General features: G+C 43.3%; 1 pseudogene; it reads right to left on the bottom strand.

The window, feature by feature from the left end:
* Positions 1–1,537: 1,537 nt before the first annotated feature.
* On the bottom strand, positions 1,538–2,650 carry LOC147970537 (uncharacterized; annotated as a pseudogene).
* Between the last annotated feature and the right edge of the window lie 21,379 nt (positions 2,651–24,029).

Below are 24,029 nucleotides of genomic sequence, written 5' to 3'. Positions count from 1 at the left end.
GGGCGAGGGCGCGGGCGATGGCGACGACGGGCGCGGGCGACGGCCGGCGAGGGTGCGGGCGACGGCGACGACGGGCGCGGGCGACGGCGACGACGGGGGCGGCGTGCGGCGTCGGGGCAGCCTGGCGGCGTCGAGGAGGTCGGCGTCATCGGGGGTAACTGGCGAGGGAAATCTGAAAATTTCACACAAGTCCTGGTTATATACCAAAGGCATTGGTCACGGTTCGTGGCACAAACCGTGACCAATGCCCCCCTTTAGTCCCGGTTGGTGCCACCAACCGGGACCAAAGGCCTCTTTTTAGCAGCCCAAAGGGCGGGAAGCGGCGGCCTTTGGTCCCGGTTGGTAGAACCAACCGGGACTAAAGGGGGGCATTGGTCACGGTTTCTGCCACGAACCGTGACCAATGCCCCCTTTAGTCCCGATTGCTGGCACCAACCGGGACCAAAGGCCTTGTGCTGCCCCGCGCCAAAACTTTAGTCCCACCTCGCTAGCTGAGAGAGCTCGAGAGTGGTTTATAAGTGCAACTGCGCCTTCCCTCTCGAGCTCCTCTCAAATGCAGGCTTTCGGGCCTAACCCTGCGCTGTGTGCCTGTGGGCCTACTGGGCCTCCTACGGGCCTGAATCCTGGCCCATGGTAGGGTTTCTAGTCGTATTCAGGCCGTGGGGGCCCAGTAGGTGGCACCTTGTTTTTCTTTGTTGCTTTATTTATTTTATGTTGTTTCTACTTACAAAAAAAATACTTATTGTTGCTATTTTTTCGAGTTTTTTTGTTTTGTTTTCTGCATTATTTATTTTCTTTTGTTTTTTGCTTTATATTTTAATTCTTTTTTGCTTTTAGTTTTAGAAAAATTATGAACTTTCTGTTAGTGCCATTAGTTTTCAAATTTGAAAACACTTTTTTAGTTTTTTAGTTTTCTTTGTTGCTTTATTTATTTTATTTTGTTTCTACTTACAACAAAATACTTATTGTTGCTTTTTTCCCCAGTTTTTTTGTTTTGTTTTCTGCATTATTTATTTTCTTTTGTTTTTTGCTTTATTTTTTTATTCTTTTTGCTTTTAGTTTTAGAAAAATTATAAACTTTCTGTTAGTGCCATTAGTTTTCAAATTTTAAAACACTTTTTTAGTTTTTTTTCTTTGTTGCTTTATTTATTTTATTTTGTTTCTATTTAAAAAAAATACTTATTGTTGCTATTTTTTTGTTTTCCAAATTTTTTGGTTTTGTTTTCTACATTATTTATTTTCTTTTGTTTTTTTTATTTTTTTTATTTTTTTTTTGCTTTTAGGTCAGCAGAATTATAAACTTTCTGTTAGTGCCATTAGTTTTCAAATTTGAATAGTTAAAATTTGAATTCTTTGAAATTTGTGTGAATCACAAGTTTGTGATTAACTTTACTAAAAAAATGAACATAGATGCACCTATAGAGAAAATTTGACCTAAATTCATAGTTTTTAAATGAACTCTGAAAAAGTTGGCATAGCATACTCGTGTGTTACAAAGTTGGCATGGTATCATCATAATAGTTGCGGGAGAAAGTCTTCACTTTTTCTTCGCTTGTGTCATTTGCTTATTTCGCCGTAACCATGGATAATCTTCATCGTTTATCAGGATGCTTGGGTCAGCCTTGACATTGAAGGAAGGAATTTCATGAAACTTTTCATAATCTTCAGACATGTCTGTCTTGCCGTCCACTCCCAGGATGTCCCTTTTTCCTGAAAGAACTATGTGGCGCTTTGGCTCATCGTATGATGTATTCGCTTCCTTATCTTTTCTTTTTCTTGGTTTGGTAGACATGTCCTTCACATAGATAACATGTGCCACATCATTGGCTAGGACGAACGGTTCATCAGTGTACCCAAGATTTTTCAGATCCACTGTTGTCATTCTGTACTGTGGGTCTACCTGTACCCCGCCGCCTGACAGATTGACCCATTTGCACTTAAACAAAGGGACCTTAAAATCATGTCTGTAGTCAAGTTCCCATATGTCCACTATGTAACCATAATATGTGTCCTTTCCGCTCTCGGTTGCTGCATCAAAGAGGACACCGCTGTTTTGGTTGGTGCTCTTTTGATCTTAGGCGATCGTGTAAAATGTATTCCCATTTATCTCGTATCCTTTGTAAGTCAATACAGTCAAAGATGGTCCCCTGGACAACAAGTACAACTCATCACAAACAGTGTTGTCACCTCTGAGATGTGTTTCCAACCAACTGCTAAAAGTCTTGATGTGTTCACATGTAATCCAGTCGTCGCACTGCTCCGGGTGTTTGGAGCGCAGACTGTTCTTGTGTTCATCGACATACGGGGTCACCAAGGTAGAGTTCTGTAGAACTGTGTAGTGTGCTTGAGACCAAGAATATCCGTCCCTGCATATTATTGAGTCACTTCCAAGAGTGCCTTTTCCAGTCAGTCTCCCCTCATACTGCGATTTAGGAAGACCTATCTTCTTAAGGCCAGGAATGAAGTCAACACAAAACCCGATAACATCCTCTATTTGATGGCCCATGGAGATGCTTCCGTATGGCCTAGCACGGTTACAGACATATTTATTTAGGACTCCCCTGAACCTCTCAAAGGGGAACATATTGTGTAGAAATACGGGCCCCAGGATGACAATCTCGTCGACTAGATGAACTAGGACGTGCGTCATGAAATCGAAGAAGGATGGTGGGAACACCAGCTCGAAACTGACAAGACATTGCGCCACGTCACTCCTTAGCCTTGGTACGATTTCTGGATCGATCACCTTCTGAGAGATTGCATTGAGGAATGCACATAGCTTCACAATGGCTAATCAGACGTTTTCTGGTAGAAGCCCCCTCAATGCAACCGAAAGCAGTTGCGTCATAATCACGTGGCAGTCATGAGACTTTAGGTTCTGAAACTTTTTCTCTGGCATATTTATTATTCCCTTTATATTCGACGAGAAGCCAGCCGCAACCTTCATACTGAGCAGGCATTCAAAGAAGATTTCTTTCTTTTCTTTCATAAGAGCGTAGCTGGCAGGACCTTTATACTACTTCGGAGGCATGCCGTCTTTTTCGTGCAAACGTTGCAGGTCCTCCCGTGCCTCAGCTGTATCTTTTGTCTTCCCATACACGCCCAAGAAGCCTAGCAGGTTCACGCAAAGGTTCTTCGTCACGTGCATCACGTCGATTGAAGAGCGGACCTCTAGGTCTTTCCAGTAGGGTAGGTCCCAAAATATAAATTTCTTCTTCCACATGGGTGCGTGTCCCTCAGCGTCATTCGGAACAGCTAGTCCGCCGGGACCCTTTCCAAAGATTACGTGTAAATCATTGACCATAGCAAGTACATGATCACCGGTACGCATGGTGGGCTTCTTCCGGTGATCTGCCTCGCCTTTGAAATGCTTGCCTTTCTTTCGACATTGATGGTTGGTCAGAAGAAATCGACGATGGCCCAGGTACACATTCTTCCTGCATTTGTCCAGGTATATACTTTCAGTGTCATCTAAACAGTGCGTGCATGCGTGGTATCCTTTGTTTGTCTGTCCTGAAAGGTTACTGAGAGCGGGCCAATCGTTGATGGTCATGAACAGCAACGCCTTTAGGTTAAATTCATCCTGTCTGTGCTCATCCCACGTACGTACACCGTTTCCATTCCACAAATGTAAAAGTTCTTCAAATAATGGCCTTAGGTACACATCAATGTCGTTGCCGGGTTGCTTAGGGCCTTGGATGAGAACTGGCATCATAATGAACTTCCGCTTCATGCACATCCAAGGAGGAAGGTTATACATACATAGAGTCACGGGCCAGGTGCTGTGATTGCTGCTCTGCTCCCTGAAAGGATTAATGCCATCCGCGCTTAAAGCAAACCATACATTCCTTGGGTCCTTTGCAAACTCATCCCAGTACTTTCTCTCGATTTTTCTCCACTACGACCCGTCAGCGGGTGCTCTGAACTTCCCATCTTTCTTCCGGTTCTCACTGTGCCATCGCATGAACTTGGCATGCTCTTCGTTTCTGAACAGACGTTTCAACCATGGTATTATAGGAGCATACCACATCACCTTCGCAGGAACCCTCTTCTTGGGGGGCTCGCCGTCAGCATCACCAGGGTCATCTCGTCTGATCTTATACCGCAATGCACCGCATACCGGGCATGCGTTCAGATCCTTGTATGCACTGCGGTAGAGGATGCAGTCATTAGGGCATGCATGTATCTTCTCCACCTCCAATCCCAGAGGGCATACGACCTTCTTTGCTGCGTATGTACTGTCAGGGAATTCGTTATCCTTTGGAAGCTTCTTCTTCAATATTTTCAGTAGCTTCTCAAATCCTTTGTCAGCCACAACATTCTCTGCCTTCCACTGCAGCAATTCCAGTACGGTACCGAGCTTTGTGTTGCCATCTTCGCAATTAGGGTACAACCCTTTTTTGTGATCCTCTAACATGCGATCGAACTTCAGCTTCTCCTTTTGACTTTCGCATTGCGTCCTTGCATCGACAATGACCCGGTGGAGATCATCATCATCGGGCACATCGTCTGGTTCCTCTTGATCTTCAGCAGCTTCACCCGTTGCAGCATCATTGGGCACATCGTCTGGTTCCTCTTGATCTTCACCAGCTCCCCCCATTGCAGCATCACCGTATTCAGGGGGCACATAGTTGTCATCGTACTCTTCTTCTTCGCCATCTTCCATCATAACCCCTATTTCTCCGTGCCTCGTCCAAACATTATAGTGTGGCATGAAACCCTTGTAAAGCAGGTGGGAGTGAAGGATTTTCCGGTTAGAGTAAGACCTCGTATTCCCACATTCAGTGCATGGACAACACATAAAACCATTCTGCTTGTTTGCCTCAGCCGCATCGAGAAACTCATGCACGCCCTTAATGTACTCGGAGGTGTGTCTGTCACCGTACATCCATTGCCGGTTCATCTGCGTGCATTATATATAATTAAGTGTCCAAATTAATAGAAGTTCATCATCACATTAAAACCAAAGTGCATACATAGTTCTCATCTAACAACATATAGCTCTCTAGAGCATCTAATTAATTAAACCATACATTGAAACTATGTAAAACATTTCAATGCGAAAACAAATGCGATCGTAATCGCAACCAAGGTAACAATTGATCCAACGGCATAATGATACCAAGCCTCGGTATGAATGGCATATTTTCTAATCTTTCTAATCTTCAAGCGCGTTGCATCCATCTTGATCTTGTGATCATCGACGACATCCGCAACATGCAACTCCAATATCATCTTCTCCTCCTCAATTTTTTTTATATTTCCTTCAACAAATTGTTTTCTTCTTCAACTAAATTTAACCTCTCGACAATAGGGTCGGTTGGCATTTCCGATTCACATACATCCTACATAAATAAAATCTATGTCACGTTGGTCGGCATAATTTTCATAAACAATAAATGAACCAATAGTTATAAAGATAATATATATACCACATCCGAATCATAGACAGGACGAGGGCCGACGGGGGCGGATACCAAAACCATCGCACTATATAAGATGCAATAATAAAAGTAAGAAAATAATACAAGTATCTATGTAAACATACAAGTAAGAATATTTTTCCTTTCAGAAAGAAGATAAGAACAAGAGGCTCACCATGGTGGTGCCGGCGATGAGCTCGGCATGGGTGATCGACGGCGGTGAAGACGGGGACGGGGCGTGACAGACCGCTAAATCTAGACAAATATTGAGGAAAATGGAGCTTGGAGGTCGAGCTTGGAGAGGAGAAAGCTTAAGTAGTGTGGCTCAGGCATTCCATCGAACACCTTGTGTGCATAGGAGGTGAGCTAGAGCACCACCAAGCCCTCTCCCCCTCGGCCAGAAAAAAACAGAGCAGTGTGCTCTGCTCTTACGCGAGGGGGTATATATAGGCACCTCATTGGTCCCGGTTGGTGGCATGAACCAGGACTAAAGGGGAGCCTTTGGTCCCGGTTCAAGCCACCAACCGGGACCAATGGTGGTGGGCCAGGAGCGAGGCCCATTGGTCCCGGTTCATCCCACCAACCGGGACCAAAAGGTCCAGATGAACCAGGACCAATGGCCCACGTGGCCCGGCCGCCCCCCTGGGCTCACGAACCGGGTCAAATGCCCCCATTGGTCCCGGTTCTGGACTGAACCAGGACTAATGGGCTGACCCGGCCTGGACCAAAGCCATGTTTTCTACTAGTGAATGAAGTAACCATCAAGAACAAGTACCCACTACCGATGATCAATGATCTGTTTGATCGATTGCAAGGAGCTAAGGTATTTTCCAAGATCGACCTGCGATCAGGATACCATCAGTTGAAGATTCGAGAACAATATATTCCTAAGACAGCTTTTACCACAAGGTATGGGCTGTACGAGTATACCGTTATGTCATTTGGTCTGACTAATGCACCGGCATATTTTATGAACATGATGAACAAAGTGTTTATGGAGTTTTTGGATAAGTTTGTCGTGGTGTTCATTGATGATATCCTGGTTTACTCGAAGAATGAAGAGGAGCATAAAGAGCATTTGCATTTGGTACTTGGTAAGCTCAGAGAACATCAGTTATATGCCAAGTTTAGCAAATGTGAGTTTTGGTTGAAGGAAGACACGTTATATCCGGAGAAGGTATAGCAGAAGATCCCACCAAGGTTGACACTGTGACAAATTGTGAAGCACCAACAACAGTTGGAGAGATCCAGAGTTTTCTTGGACTCACAGGATACTACCAGAGATTTATTGAAAAATTCTCGAAGATTGCGAAGCCTATGACAGAATTTTTGAAGAAGGATACCAAGTTCATATGGACTGAGGAATGTGAGGCCAGTTTCTAGGAGTTGAAGAAACGTTTGGTTACATCACCTGTGTTGATTTTGCCAGATCAGACCAAGGATTATGAGGTGTATTGTGACGCTTCACGTCGAGGACTTGGAGCAATGCTTATGCAGGAAGGAAGAGTTGTTTCATATGCCTCAGAACAGCTTAAGCCTCATGAGTTGAATTATGCCACGCATGATTTGGAGTTACCAGCCATAGTGCATGCATTGAAAACCTGGAGACACTTTCTCATTGGAAATCATTGTGAGGTGTACACAGATCACAAGAGTTTCAAGTATATTTTCACGCAGAAGGAGTTGAATCTCAGACAAAGGAGATGGTTGGAGCTCATCAAGGATTATGATATGAGGTTGTATTATCACCCTGGAAAGGCTAACTTAGTAGCCGATGCGCTGAGCCGTAAAAGTCATGTCAACACCCTAATGACGGGAGATTTACCAAGAGAGTTACCCGAAAATCTTCGTGAGCTACGTTTGGAGATAGTCCCGAGAGGCTATGTAGCAGCATTGGAGATTCAGTCTACTTTGATGGATAAGATCAGAGAAGCTCAAAGGACTGAAAACGAGATCGCTTCTATTAAGGAGAAAATGAGCAAAGGAAAAGCTAAAGGATTTCGTGAGGATGAGCACGATACCTTATGGTTTGAAGACCGTGTTTATGTGCCTAATGATTCGGAGATCAGGAAGTTAATTCTGCAAGAGGCCCATGATTCACCATATTCGATTCACCCAGGAAATACCAAGATGTATTTGGATTTGAAGGATATTTTCTGGTGGACCGGAATGAAGAAGGATATTGCGGAGTATGTAGCAGTTTGTGATGTATGTCAGAGAGTAAAGGCACAGCATCAGAAGCCAACAGGATTGCTACAGCCATTGCCGATACCCGAATGGAAGTGGGATAAGTTAGGCATGGATTTTAGTACAGGATTGCCCAGAACACGTTCAGGCTATGAGTCGATATGGGCTGTAGTCGATCATTTGACAAAGGTAGCTCATTTCATTCCAGTGAACACTACCTATACTAGTGCCAAGTTGGCAAAGATATACATGACCAGGATCGTATGTCTGCATGGAGTTCCAAGGAGCATTGTATCAGATAGAGGAACCCAGTTTACCTCAAAGTTCTGGAATCAATTGCATGAAACTTTGGGTACCAGGTTGGAGTTTAGTACAACTTTCCATCAGCAGACAGATGGACAGACCGAGAGGGTCAATCAGATTTTGGAGGATATGCTGAGAGCTTGTGCGCTAGATTACGGATCTAGTTGGGACGAGAATTTTCCATACGCAGAGTTCTCTTACAACAACAGTTATCAATCCAGTTTGAAGATGGCCCCTTTCGAAGCCTTGTACGGAAGGAGGTGCAGGACCCCATTGTCGTGGGATGAGGTTGGAGACCCCCAATTGTTTGGACCGGATCTGATTAAGGAGTCTGAACAGAAAGTGAAATTGATTCGTGATAGGCTCAAGGTAGCCCAGTCCAAGCAGAAGAGCTATGCAGATTCTAAACGCAACAAGACAGTTTACGAAGTCAGAGACCGAGTTTATCTTCGAGTATCTCCACTTAGAGGAGTTAAGCATTTTGGAGTTAAGGGAAAGTTAGCGCCACGTTTTGTAGGACCATACAAGGTTTGGGAGCGTATGGGAGAAGTAGCCTACAAGTTGGAATTGCCCGAAGGATTGTCAGGAGTTCACGACGTGTTCCACGTTTCCCAGTTGAAGAAGTGCCTTGCAGAGATGGCTGATATACCGCTGAGAGACACAGTGCCGCTGGAAGCAATTCAGTTGGATAGTGATTTGACCTATGAGGAGAAACCAGTTAAGATTCTTGAGTATGCCAGTCGAGTCACCCGCAGCAAGGTTATCAAGTTTTTTAAAGTTCAGTGGAGCCACCACACGGAGGATGAAGCCACCTGGGAACGAGAGGAAGAATTGCTGAAGGACCACCCTCACCTATTTTCTAGCCAACCCGAATCTCGAGGGCGAGATTCATCTTAAGGTGGGTAGGTTTGTAACATCCCAAATTTTCAATTTGGAATGTTATACAATAGATCATCACTGCATATCATATTTTATTGCATTTTGGTTGATCCTAGAAATTTCACGCAACTCAAGGACCCTCGGAGAGAGTTGGGGATTTCGTCATTTTTATATTTGAGTTTTCTCAAATTTTGGGAATAGGATCATTTGATTTTATTTATTTTATCTTCAATTATTTCTATTACGAAAATATGAGAGAGGGAATAAAATGACTTTCCCAAAATAAAGAAATATTGAGGATTTAATAGTAAAATCAAATAAGATTTTGTTTTGGTTTTATTTGCTATTTTATTTGAATTTAGGAAAAATGCGAGTTTTTCAGAATTGCATTTAGGCCCCAAATAAATGTTCATCCTGTGCGGCTTGATTTTAGAAGCTGGGGAAAATTTATTTCGGGATTTTTGGAGTCCGTTTAGTATTCCTTTTGTTTTATTTTTCTAAGCGTAATGTTTTTTTAAAAAAAATCGAACCGACCTATCGGGCCGTGTCCGACCAGGACACCCGGCCCGGCCGGCCTTTATAAGGCAAAGCCCCAGCCCGAGCCGCCCAACCCTAGCTGCCCGCGCCGCCGCCACACGTCGCCCGGGCCGCCGCCGCGCCACTGGAGCCGCCGCCGCCAGACCCGCATGCCGAGGTTGCTCCGCCGCCGTTTTTTTAGAAAAAACATTCGGTTTTTCGTCGGTTTTTTTAGATCTGTTTTTTTCGATAGATCTTTTTTTTCGGTTTAGTTAATTAGCGAGTGTTCACTCGTTCGTTCATTTTAACGAACGCGTTCATCGTTTAGATCCAGATAACAAAAGTTCATTCGTTAATCTGTTCATCGTTTTTCTTTTTCTCGGATTAAATCCGCGATTTTTCTGATCGCGATTCCTGATCCGATTTTCGTTCTAGTGTAACTTTTCGCTCGTTTATTGGAATCTGGCGATTCAAGCGCCTGGAGTTTTGTCTCGATACCCTCTTTCCATTTAACCAACTCAAACAAGATTTTTCCTCTGTAAAATTTCCCTAGATCCAGAATAGTTAACGAAGCCTGTTTCTTTTGCCCCGCCGTCTTTCGTTGCTTCCTTTGATTTGATTCTTTTTGCCAACCGGAGTTCTTAAGTTGGACTTTCTGGTTAGATCTCTTATTTGAGCTTTACCTGTGCATTAGATCAGTACTTATTGTATGCTTGTTTGTTTGCGATAGAGTATCCGGAGTGCGCCGCTTGCTACTTCGAATCGCTAGGTTTTGCGGATCATCAGCAAGGCAAGTAACACTTTGATCATACCTCCTACTACCCAGTTTTATTGCATTAGATCAATCCTCACACCTTGCATGTTTAGGATCAAATTAAATTGTGGGTTTGGGAAGTAGTTGAGGTAGTACCTATTACCTGTTTATTATCAAACCTTTGGGAGTTACTTCTACGTTTGCTTATTATGGCATGCTATGCTGGTAGACGTGGATAGGGTGAGTGAAATCCATGACAGATGTGAGTTTGTTAAATTAATGGTTTATCTAAGGTGGCAACTTAAATACACATCTGGGTGGATTGAGGCACCTGGGTATTCCAGCGATTGCCTATTTTCTTTTGGACCGCCACCCAGGCTCAAAGGGATCATGAGATTATTTCATACTAGAAACTTCCGTGTGTAGCCACAAGCTACTATGGGCTCTAGCATAGTTGACTAAGTTGTGCGAACTCTTACAGTGGCAGACTGGCAGATGTAGGGGAAAGTAGGTGTAACGGTCTACCCGATCGTAAGGTGTTAGCGCTTCTGAAAGACTATGTCTTAGTCATCCGTTTGTCAAACACCATGTAGTGCGAGAATCCCAACGGAGGAGATCGAGTCTTGTGGGGAAAAGTGCGCAAGCCTCTCCAGAGTGTATAAACTAATCATGGTTAGTCGTGTCCCCAGTTATGGACATCTTGAGTATCTAGTACTTGGATTATCATGTGAATCTCATCATGTTACTGTAATTAATTTGCTGGGTTTGTAATGCTGATGTTTAATTGGGATTGAGAGCGTGTCTACACTCTCAATGTTTAACAAATACCTTGATACTTAAATAAAATTTATTCCTTTGCAGTAGGGAAAAATTGGCTTTACGCAAAACTGTAACCATAGAGCTTTCCACCAGCCAAATATGCATATAGAATAGCCTTATTCTTTCATTGCTCTCTATGTGTTACATTGCCAGCATATTCCATGTGCTGACCCATTTCGGGATGCAATGTTCATGTTGCAGACTTTTCAGACGACGAGAAGGTGCTTTTAGGTCGTGGTTCTATACTCAGTGATGCCGTTGGAGTTGATGGACTTCCGCTGTTATCGTTATTAGATGGCCTTAAGCCATATTTATTGTAATAAGTTCTCTTTTGAGACACTCGATGTAATAAGTGTGTGATTGCTACTCTGTTATAAATCCTTCAAGTACTGTGTGGTGTCAGCATTACTGATCCAGGGATGACACCTGAGCACAAAGATTGGACCGTTTGAGGTCTGGTCGCTACAAGATGGTATTAGAGCACAGCTGACTGTAGGACATGACCACTAAGCTAAAGCCCTAGATCACTACTCTCTCTTCTCATTCTGACTTCTCATCTTTTCTACTCTTTTAGGATGGCGGATGCAAGGAATAAGTTCACGCAACCGGATGAAGATACACCCTTTGGACATCACTTGAAGGAAGTCACTAGATATCTGAACATAGGAGTACCAAGCTTCACCGGGACTTACAACGCCACTTTACCTGCTGGATGACTCAAGTTCAAGTTCCAGGAAGGACGTTCATGCCAGTCACTGAACCCATAGAGTTTTCCTTTGATGCACCAACATGGAGTCTAGGAAAGAGCATGGCAGCTCACATCGCCATGGGACGCATTGGAGAAGTTTACCGCAATGATCTTAAGGATACTATCTACCAAATTTGTGGGCGCCGAGATGAGTACTGGGAGATGATCAGCACATGGAAGGATAGATCAATTGCAGCTTTTATCCAGGAGTTAAACCAGCACATTCGACGTCAGGAGAACCAGATGTGCACCGACATGATAGATCTGAAGAAGGTGAGGACAAGAATCAAGGAACTGGAGGAAGAACTCAAGGCTACACGTGAAGATTATGAAGAGGAAATCGAAGTATTAGTGGAGAAGAATGACGATCTGATCAAGAAGATCGGAATATTTATGGGAGGCCCTACACCAGTAGAAGAAGACGAAGAACCCAAGGAGATTTGCCCTGAAGACTACATCATCATCGATGACACTGACTCAGATCCAGATGATAGTGATGATGACTATGTTGATGAAGCTGGAGCAGATATCATGGAGTCTGCAACCGAAGAATATTTCTGGTAGACCACCCCATCAGTAGTAGTAGTCCACCATGTAAATATAGTAGTCCGAGCACTTTTGCGATAGTTAGATCGATTGTATGCCCTTGTTTGATTGAATGTAGTGAATTGTTTGCTTTTGCCTCATGTGCATATGGGTAGTGTTTTCTCTCTAGACCCCTCTCTATTCTTAAATCTCATCTTTCCTAAACCCTCAGATGCCTCCGAGACATGACCCCGGATTTACCTTCCCACTGGAGCTCACCCAGTTGATCCAGTAGCAGAACACATTGATGCAGTTGCTAGTCCAGAATCAGAATCGGGGGAACAACAACAACAACCCACCACCACCACCACCTGTTGATCACTTAGCCCGTTTTCTTAGGCTGAATCCGCCAATGTTTTCTAGTAGCACCGAGCCGATAGTAGCAGATGATTGGCTCCGCAAGACAGCAAGGGAGTTGGCCACAACAGGATGCACAAATGCAGAAAAGGTGAAGTTTGCCGCACATCAGCTTGAAGGACCCGCAACATCATGGTGGGAGAATTTCATCGCCACTTTCCCTATCGACACTGTCACATGGGACCAGTTCCAGCAGGCTTTCCATACTGCCCATGTTTCAGCAGGAGCTATGGCCATGAAGAAGCGAGAGTTTCACAACTTGCGCCAAGGAGGGCGGACAGTTGGCCAGTATGTGGAGGACTTTAGTAAGCTAGCATGTTATGCCCCAGATGACGTTGCTACGGATGCAGCTAAGCAGGAGAAGTTTCTAGAAGGCTGAATGATGATTTGAGCATGCAGTTGATGGTAGCAACCTTCAAGAACTAGCAGGAGTTGGTAGATTGTGCTCTCATGATTGAAGGGAAGCAGCAGCAGATTGAGAATCGCAAGAGGAAGTATGGACAAGGGAAGTACAATTCTGGAGCTCAGCAGAAGCCACGTTTTACCCCTAGACCGGGAGGACATTTTTAGCATACCCATGTAGGAGGTAGCTCGCACAATCATAATGGCACCAAGAATGGTAATGGGAATGGAGGAAGCAACGGCCAGAACCATACCAACCCATCAACCCTAGCCAAGAGAGACCTGAGCCAAGTCACTTGCTTCAAGTGCCAGAAGACCGGACATTATGCCATTGAATGTCCTGAATCCCAAAATGGAAATGGCAATGGAAGCTCTGGGAAGAAGCCGAACCCTTTCAACAGGGGACAGGTGAACCACGTTAACGTGGAGGAGGTTGAAGAGCAGCCGGATGCAGTAATCGGTAAGTTTTTGGTTAAGTCATTTACTGCACTCGTTCTTTTTGATACAGGTGCATCGCATCATACATATCAAGGGGATTTGTGGATAAGTATAACCTGTCCACCAAAGTTCTTAGAACACCTATGCTAGTAAGCTCGCCAGGAGCGGAGTATATGGCCAGCCAAGGATGTTTTCAAGTGCCATTGTGTATAGGTAGGCATGTGTTTCCCTCGGATTTGATGATTTTGGAATCACAAGGTTTGGATGTAATTCTGGGTATGGATTGGCTGTCGATGTATGGAGGAAACATCGATTGCGCCAGTAAGTCAATTTTGCTTACCACCCCAGAAGGAAGAAGGATCAAGTATGTATCCCAGCATGTGCCGAGGAGCATTCAAGTGAATTCGTTGACAGGAGTTGTGCAGGAGGAAGTACCAGTAGTGAAGGATTTCCCTGATGTATTTCCAGAAGAGTTGCCAGGCATGCCACCGGATAGAGATATTGAGTTTTTTATTGAGGTTTTGCCAGGCATAGGGCCAATATCTAAGAGACCATATAGGATGCCCGCAAAGGATTTGGAAGAGATTAAGAAGCAGATTAAGGAGTTACTAGATAAAGGTTATATTCGCCCAAGTTCTTGCCTTAGGGATCGCCAGTACTTCTAGTGGAGAAGAAGGATGGATCGTTAAGGATGGTTGTTGATTATCGAGGATTGAATGAAGTGACCATCAAGAACAAGTACCCACTACCGATGATCAATGATCTATTTGATCGATTGCAAGGAGCTAAGGTATTTTCCAAGATTGACCTGCGATCAGGATACCATCAGTTGAAGATTCGAGAACAAGATATTCCTAAGACAACTTTTACCACCAGGTATGGGCTGTACGAGTATACCGTTATGTCATTTGGTCTGACTAACGCACCGGCATATTTTATGAACATAATGAACAAAGTGTTTATGGAGTTTTTGGATAAGTTTGTCATGGTGTTCATTGATGATATCCTAGTTTACTCGAAGAACGAAGAGGAGCATAAAGAGCATTTGCGTTTGGTACTTGGTAAGCTCAGAGAACATCAGTTATATGCCAAGTTTAACAAATGTAAGTTTTGGTTGAAGGAAGTTGGATTTCTCGGACACGTTATATCCGGAGAAGGTATAGAAGTAGATCCCACCAAGGTTAACACTGTGACAAATTGGGAAGCGCCAACAACATTTGGAGAGATCCAGAGTTTTCTTGGACTCGCAGGATACTACCGGAGATTTATTGAAAAATTCTCGAAGATTGCAAAGCCTATGACAGAATTGTTGAAGAAGGATACCAAGTTCATATGGACTGAGGAATGTGAGGCCAGTTTCCAGGAGTTGAAGAAACGTTTGGTTACATCACCTGTGTTGATTTTGCCAGATCAGACCAAGGATTATGAGGTGTATTGTGACGCTTCACGTCGAGGACTTGGAGCAGTGCTTATGCAGGAAGGAAGAGTTGTTTCATATGCCTCACGACAGCTTAAGCCTCATGAGTTGAATTATGCCACGCATGATTTGGAATTAGCAGCCGTAGTGCATGCATTGAAAATCTGGAGACACTTTCTCATTGGAAATCACTGTGAGGTGTACACAGATCACAAGAGTTTGAAGTATATTTTCATGCGGAAGGAGTTGAATCTCAGACAAAGGAGATGGTTGGAGCTCATCAAGGATTATGATATGAGGTTGCATTATCACCCCGGAAAGGCTAACGTAGTAGCCGATGCGCTGAGCCGTAAAAGTCATGTCAACACCCTAATGACGGGAGATTTACCAAGAGAGTTAGCCGGAAATCTTCGTGAGCTACATTTGGAGATAGTCCCGAGAGGCTATGTAGCAGCATTGGAGATTCAGTCTACTTTGATGGATAAGATCAGAGAAGCTCAAAGGACTGACAAGGAGATCGCTTCTATTAAGGAGAAAATGAGCAAAGGAAAAGCTAAAGGATTTCGTGAGGATGAGCACGATACCTTATGGTTTGAAGACCGTGTTTATGTGCCTAATGATTCGGAGATCAGGAAGTTAATTCTACAAGAGGCCCATGATTCACCATATTCGATTCACCCAGGAAATACCAAGATGTATTTGGATTTGAAGGATATTTTCTGGTGGACCGGAATGAAGAAGGGTATTGCGGAGTATGTAGCAGTTTGTGATGTATGTCAGAGAGTAAAGGCACAGCATCAGAAGCCAGCAGGATTGCTACAGCCATTGCCGATACCCGAATGGAAGTGGGATAAGTTAGGCATGGATTTTATTACAGGATTTCCCAGAACACGTTCAGGCTATGACTCGATATGGGCTGTAGTCGATCGTTTGACAAAGGTAGCTCATTTCATTCCAGTGAAGACTACCTATACTAGTGCCAAGTTGGCAAAGATATACATGACCAGGATCGTATGTCTCCATGGAGTTCCAAGGAGCATTGTATCAGATAGAGGAACCCAGTTTACCTCAAAGTTCTGGAATCAGTTGCATGAAACTTTGGGTACCAGGTTGGAGTTTAGTACAGCTTTCCATCCACAGACAGATGGACAGACCGAGAGGGTCAATCAGATTTTGGAGGATATGCTGAGAGCTTGTGCGCTAGATTACGGATCTAGTTGGGACGAGAGTTTGCCATACGCAGAGTTCTCTTACAACAACAGTTATCAATCCAGTTTGAAGATGGCCCCTTTCGAAGCCTTGTACGGAAGGAGGTGCAGGACCCCATTGTCGTGGGATGAGGTTGGCGACCGCCAGTTGTTTGGACCGGATCTGATTAAGGAGTCTGAACAGAAAGTGAAATTGATTCGTGATAGGCTCAAGGTAGCCCAGTCCAAGCAGAAGAGCTATGCAGATTCTAAACGCAACGAGACAGTTTACGAAGTCGGAGACCGAATTTATCTTCGAGTATCTCCACTTCAAGGAGTTAAGCATTTTGGAGTTAAGGGAAAGTTAGCGCCACGTTTTGTAGGACCATACAAGGTTTGGGAGCGTATGGGAGAAGTAGCCTACAAGTTGGAATTGCCCGAAGGATTGTCAGGAGTTCACGACGTGTTCCACGTTTCCCAGTTGAAGAAGTGCCATGCAGAGATGGCTGATATACCGCTGAGAGACACAGTGCCACTGGAAGCAATTCAGTTGGACAGTGATTTGACCTATGAGGAGAAACCAGTTAAGATTCTTGAGTATGCCAGTCGAGTCACCCGCAGCAAGGTTAACAAGTTTTGTAAAGTTCAGTGGAGCCACCACACGGAGGATGAAGCCACCTGGGAACGAGAGGAAGAATTGCTGAAGGACCACCCTCACCAATTTTCTAGCCAACCCGAATCTTGAGGGCGAGATTCATCTTAAGGGGGGTAGGTTTGTAACATCCCAAATTTTCAATTTGGAATGTTATACAATAGATCATCACTGCATATCATATTTTATTGTATTTTGGTTGATCCTAGAAATTTCACGCAACTCAAGGACCCTCGGAGAGAGTTGGGGATTTCGTCATTTTCATATTTGAGTTTTCTCAAATTTTGGGAATAGGATCATTGATTTTATTTATTTTATCTTCAATTATTTCTATTACGAAAATATGAGAGAGGGAATAAAATGACTTTCCCAAAATAAAGAAATATTGAGGATTTAATAGTAAAATCAAATAAGATTTTATTTTGGTTTTATTTGCTATTTTATTTGAATTTAGGAAAAATGCGCGTTTTTCAAAATTGCATTTAGGCCCCAAATAAATGCTCATCCTATGCGGCTTGATTTTAGAAGCCGGGGAAAATTTATTTCAGGATTTTCGGAGTCCGTTTAGTATTCCTTTTGTTTTATTTTTCTGAGCGTAATGTTTTCTTTAAAAGTCGAACCGACCTACCGGGCCGTGTCCGGAGTGCGCCGCTTGCTACTTCGAATCGCTAGGTTTTGCGGATCATCAGCAAGGCAAGTAACACTTTGATCATACCTCCTACTACCCAGTTTTTATTGCATTAGATCAATCCTCACACGTTTCATGTTTAGGATCAAATTAAATTGTGGGTTTGGGAAGTAGTTGAGGTAGTACCTATTACCTGTTTATTATCAAACCTTTGGGAGTTACTTCTACGTTTGCTTATTATGCCATGCTATTCTAGTAGACGTGGATTGGGTGAGTGAAATCTATGATAGTTGTGAGTTTGTTAAATTAATGGTTTATCTATGGTGGCAGCTTAAATACACATCTGGGTGGATTGAGGCACCTGGGTATTCCAGCGATTGCCTGTTTTCTTTTGGACCGCCACCCAGACTCAAAGGGATCATGAGATTATTTCATACTAGAAACTTCCGTGTGCAGCCACAAGCTACTGTGGGATCTAGCATAGTTGACTAAGTTGTGCGAGCTCTTACAGTGGCAGACTGGCAGATGTAGGGGAAAGTACGTGTAAGGGTCTACCCGATCGTAAGGTGTTAGCGCTTCTGAAAGACTATGTCTCGGTCATCCGTTTCTCAAACACCATCTAGTGCGAGAATCCCAACGGAGGAGATCCAGTCTTGTGGGGAAAAGTGCGCAAACCTCTGCAGAGTGTATAAACTAATCATGGTTAGTCGTGTCCCCTGTTATGGACATCTTGAGTATCTAGTACTTGGATTATCATGTGAATCTCATCATGTTACCCTAATTAATTTATGGGGTTTGTAATGTTGATGTTTAATTGGGATTGAGAGCGTGTCTACACTCTCAATGTTTAACAAATACCTTGATAGTTAAATAAAATTTATTCCTTTGCAGTAGGGAAAAATTGGCTTTACGCAAAACTGTAACCATAGAGCTTTCCACCAGCCAAATATGCATATAGAATAGCCTTATTCTTTCATTGCTCTCTATGTGTTACATTGCCAGCATATTCCATGTGCTGACCCGTTTCGGGCTGCAACGTTCATGTTGCAGACTTTTCAGACGACGAGTAAGGTGCTTTTAGGTCGTGGTTCTATACTCAGTGATGCCGTTGGAGTTGATGGACTCACTTATCTTCCAAGCCTTTCGATGTTATCGTTATTAGATGGCCTTAAGCCATATTTATTATAATAAGTTCTCTTTTGAGACACTCGATGTAATAAGTGTGTGATTGCTACTTTGTTATAAATCCTTCAAGTATTGTGTGGTGTCAGCATTACTGATCTAGGGATGACACCTGAGCACAGAGATTGGACCGTTTGAGGTCTGGTCGCTACACTTCAACACAAGTATTCATCAATTTCACAATTACCCAACTAGCACACCTCTAATATTACCACCTTTGTATCTCAAAACAATCTATCAAGCATCCAACTTCTCTTAGCATTTAAAATTTATAACAAAAGTTAATTACCATGCTGTTCTAAAGGACTCTCAAAATGATATAAGTGAGGCATGATAGATCAATTATTTCTATAAAATAAAACCACCGTCGTGCTCTAAATGATATAAGCGAAGTACTAGAGCAAAATTTATCCAACTCAAAAGATATAAGTGAAGCACATAGAGTATTCTAATAAATTCTAATTCATGTGTGTCTCTCCCAAAAGGTGTGTACAACAAGGATGATTGTGGTAATCTAAAAAACAAAGACTAAAATCATACAAGACGCTCCAAGCAAAACACATATCATGTGGCGAATAAAAATATAGCTCCAAGTAAAGTTACCGAGGGACGAAGACGAAAGAGGGAATGCCTTCCGGGGCATCCCCAAGCTTAGGATTTTTGTTGTCCTTGAATTTTACCTTGGGGTGCCTTGGGCATCCCCAAGCTTAGTCTCTTGCCACTCCTTGTTCCATAATCCATCAAATCTTTACCCAAAACTTGAAAACTTCACAACACAAAACTTAAAAGAAAATCTCGTGAGCTCTGTTAGTAAAAGAAAACAAACCACCACTTCAAGGTACTGTAGTGAACTCATTCTTTATTTATATTGGTGTTAAACCTACTGTATTCCAACTTTTCTATGGTTCATAAACTCTATTACTAGCCATAGATTCATCAAAATAAGAAAACAACACACGAAAAATAGAATTTGTCAAAAACAGAACAGTCTGTAGTAATGTGTAGGTTTCGAATACTTATGGAAACCTAAAAATTCTGAAATAAATTGCTGGACGTGAGGAATTTATCTATTAATCATATTAAAAAATAATTAACTAAATATCACTCTCCAATAAAAAATGGCAGCAAATCTTGTGAGCGATAAAGTTATTGTTTTTTACAGCAAGATCGCAAAGACTTTCCCCAAGTCTTCCCAACGGTTCTACTTGGCACAAACACTAATTAAAAGCATAAAACAACATCTAAACAGAGGCTAGATGAATTATTTATTACTAAACAGAATCAAAAATAAATAAACAAAAATAAAATTGGGTTGCCTCCCAACAAGCGCTATCGTTTAACGCCCCTAGCTAGGCATAAAGGCAATAAGTATTATCATCTTTGGTAGGAAATTATTCAACAGAACACTTATAACCCTTAGAGTTTCCTTATTTATATGAATGATTAAGCTCCTAGGCAGGAAATCAAGAAAATCATTTGTAGCAAAAGGTTCCTTAATGATAGTGAGAAAGTTGGGGTGAACACTAATGGATTTGAGATTCGGATTTTCCTTACTAGAAGTTTCACCCTTATTTCTAGGAACGTACATAATTTTGGCAACTTTGGTAGGAGTATTTGAAGTGTTCCTTATGGCAGAAAAAGCGGACCCCAAGTTGGTAATAATACCCTCAAGTTTATCAATTCTAATAGAATCTTGGTCTATTCTTTTATTAACCACGGGTTCTTTTTCTTTAAAAAATTTCAGAGTAACTCCTACCTTAGATCCATATTGGGTAATTTGGTTGTGGATCTTTTTATCCAAATTCTCAATCAATTCAACAGTGGAAACTTTATTTTCAATAATATCGAGCCTTTGCATAACATGTTCCAAAGTTAACATAGTTCCATTAACCAAGAGAGGTGGTGTGCCAAACAAATCTATCATAGCATTGTAAGAATCAAAAGTGTGGCTACCCAAGAAATTTCCTCCGGTAATGGTATCAAGAATATATCTATTCCAAGGAATGATGCCTACATAAAAATTGCGAAGAAGAACGGAAGTAGATTGCTTCCTAGTAGATCTATTTTGCGCATTGCAAATTCTGAACCAAGCATCTTTTAGATTTTCTCCCTCCCTTTGTTTAAAATTAAGGACCACATTCTCGGAGATAAAGGAGTAGATAAATGACTAGCCATAACGACGAAGCAAGCGAAAGAAAAAGCGAACGGAAAAAGAGGGCGAATAAAACGGCAAGGGTGAAGTGGGGGAGAGGAAAACGAGAGGCAAATGGTAAATAATGTAATGCGAGGGATAAGAGTTTGTGATGGGTACTTGGTATGTCTTGACTAGTGCATAGACTCCCCGGCAATGGTGCCAGAAATCCTTCTTGCTACCTCTTGAGCACTGCGTTGGTTTTCCCTTGAAGAGGAAAGGGTGATGCAGCAAAGTAGCATAAGTATTTCCCTCAGTTTTTGAGAACCAAGGTATCAATCCAGTAGGAGGCCACACGCAAGTCCCTCGTACCTACACAAACAAATAAGAACCTTGCAACCAATGCGATAAAGGGGTTGTCCATCCCTTCACAGTCACTTACGAGAGTGAGATCTGATAGAGATAATAATGAGAAGATAAATATTTTTCGTATTTTTATGATATAGATTGAAAGTAAAGATTGCAAAGTAAGATAGATTGGAAACTTACATGATGGAGAATAGACCCGGGGCCATAGGTTTCACTAGTGGCTTGTCTCAAGATAGCATAAGTATTACGGTGGGTGAACGAATTACTGTTGAGCAATTGATAGAAAATCAAATAATTATGAGAATATCTAGGCATGATCATGTATATAGGCATCACCTCCGTGACAAGTAGACCGACTCCTGCCTGCATCTACTACTATTACTCCACACATCGACTGCTATCCAGCATGCATCTAGAGTATTAAGTTCATAAGAACAGAGTAACGCCTTAGGTAAGATGACATGATGTAGAGGGATAAACTCAAGCAATATGATATAAACCCCATCTTTTTATGCTCGATGGCAACAATACAATACATGTCGTTTCCCTTTCTGTCACTGGGATCGAGCACCGCAAGATCGAACCCAAAGCTAAGCACTTCTCCCATTGCAAGAAAGATCAATCTAGTAGGCCGAACCAAACTGATAGTTCGAAGAGACTTGCAAAGATAACCAATCATGCATAAAAGATTTCAGAGAAGAATCAAATATTGTTCATAGATAGACTTGGTCATAAACCCAAAATTCATCGGATCTCGACAAACACACTACAAAAGGAGTTACATCGAATAGATCTCCAAGAAGATCGAGGATAACTTTGTATTGAGATCCAAAGAGAGAGAAGAAGCCATCTAGATAATAACTATGGACACGAAGGTCTGAATTAAACTACTCACACATCATTGGAGGGGCCATGGAGTTGATGTAGAGGCCCTTCGTGATCAATGCCCCCTCCGGCGGAGCTCCGGAAAAGGCCCCAAGATGGGATCTCTTGGGTACAGAAGGTTGCGGCGGTGGAAATAGGGTTTCATGGTGCTCTTGGATGTTTTCGGGGTATGTGAACCTATATAGGAGGAAGAAGTAGGTCGGTTGAGCCACGAGGGGCCCACGAGGGGGGAGGGCGTGCCCAGGGGGTAGGCACGCCCCCCTTCCTCGTGGACTCCTCGTAGGTTGCTTGACATCCACTCCAAGTCCTCTGGATCACGTTTGTTCCAAAAATCACGCTCCCGAAGGTTTCATTCCGTTTGGACTCCGTTTGATATTCATTTTCTGTGAAACACTAAACTAGGCAAAAAACAACAATTTGCACTGGGCCTTGGGTTAATAGGTTAGTCCCAAAAATAATATAAAAGTGGAAAATAAATCCCATTAACATCCAAAACAGATAATATAATAGCATGGAACAATCAAAAATTATTGATACGTTGGAGACATATCACTCTACAGGTATCTCTGAAGGTGTTTTTTGATTTGGCATAGATCGAGATTTGGATTTGTCACTCCGAGTATCGGAGTGGTATCTCTGGGCCCTCTCGGCAATACACATCATAAGCATGCAAAAAAATGGCTAAGGAGTTAGTCACAAGGTTATGTATTACAGAATGAGTGAAGAGACTTGCCGGTAACGAGATTTAACTAGGTATGAAGATACCAACGATCGAATCTCGGGCAAGTAATACCGATGGACAAAGGGAATTACGTATGTTGTCATAATGGTTTGAATGATAAAGATCTTCGTAGAATATGTAGGAGCCAATATGGGCATCCAGGTTCCGGTATTGGTTATTGAGTGGAGAGGTGTCTCGGTCATGTCTACATAGTTCTCGAACCCATAGGGTCCGCACGCTTAACATTCGATGTCGATTTGGCATTATATGAGTTATGTGGTTTGGTGACAGAATGTTGTTCGGAGTCCCGGATGAGATCACGGACATGATGAGGAGCTCCGGAATGGTCAAGATTTAAAGATTTATATATAGGACGATGGCATTTGGACACGGAAGTGTTTCGGGACGTACCTGAAAGGAATCGGGTCACCGGAAGGGGTTCCGGGCACCCCCGACAAGTTATGGGCCTTATGGGCCAAAGGAGGGGACATACCAGCCTACAAAGGGCTGGTGTGCCCCCTCCCTTGTTTAGCCAGCCCTAGGGAAGGAAAAGGGGGAGGCCTAGCCCCTCCTGCCTTTCCCTCTCACGGGAGAAAGGAAAGGTTGTGGGGGGCACCCTCCCCTGCCTTTCCCCGCACTCCAAATAAGGAAAGGGGGGCGCAGCTGGTAGGGACCCCAAGTAGGATTCCTCCTTCTTGGGGGCCTCCTTTGGCTGCTCCTCCCTCCCTCCCACCTATATATATGTGGGAGGGGGCGCCTAGCACACAACAGACAATTGCCTAGCTGTGTGATGCGTCCCCCTCCACCGTTTACACCCCCGGTCATATTTTCGTAGTGCTTAAGCGAAGCCCTGTGGAGCACTTCACCATCACCGTCACCACGTCGTCGTGCTATCGGAACTCATCTACTACCTCGCTGTCTTGCTGGATCAAGAATGCGGAGGATGTCATTGAGCTGAACGTGTGCAGAATGCGGAGGTGTCGTGCGTTCGGTACTTGATCGGTTGGAGCGCGAAGAAGTTCGACTACATCAACCACGTTGTTTAACGCTTCCACTTACGGTCTACGAGGGTACATAGACACACTCTCCGTATCGTTTCTATGCATCTCAATGGACAGATCATTGCGTGTGCGTAGAATTTTTTTGTTTTCCATGCAACGATTCCCAAGAGTATATAGGTGGGGGGGGAGGGGAGGAAGCCAGGAGGCGCCCCAAGGGTGTCCGAATCCCCCTTGAGCTCCAGCCCTTGGCACCCCCTTTCCTTGTTTGTGTGCGGGAGGAAGGTAGGGGGAGGTGGCGCCCCCCTTTCCTTTCTCTCATGAGGGGGGAAAGGCAGGAGGGGCCAACCCTCCCCCTTTCCTTCCCCTAGGGCCGGCGGCCAGGGAGAGGGGCGCACGAGCCCCTTATGGGCTAGTGTGTTACCCTTTGGCCCATTAAGCCCATATA

This window comes from Triticum urartu, chromosome 5A (assembly GCF_056163025.1).
Source record: "Triticum urartu cultivar PI428250 chromosome 5A, HENAU_Tu73, whole genome shotgun sequence".
In the NCBI taxonomy this organism is placed as follows: Eukaryota; Viridiplantae; Streptophyta; class Magnoliopsida; order Poales; family Poaceae; genus Triticum; species Triticum urartu.
The sequence above is the reverse complement of the archived record's forward strand: the minus strand, read 5'-3'. Positions and strand labels throughout refer to the sequence as shown.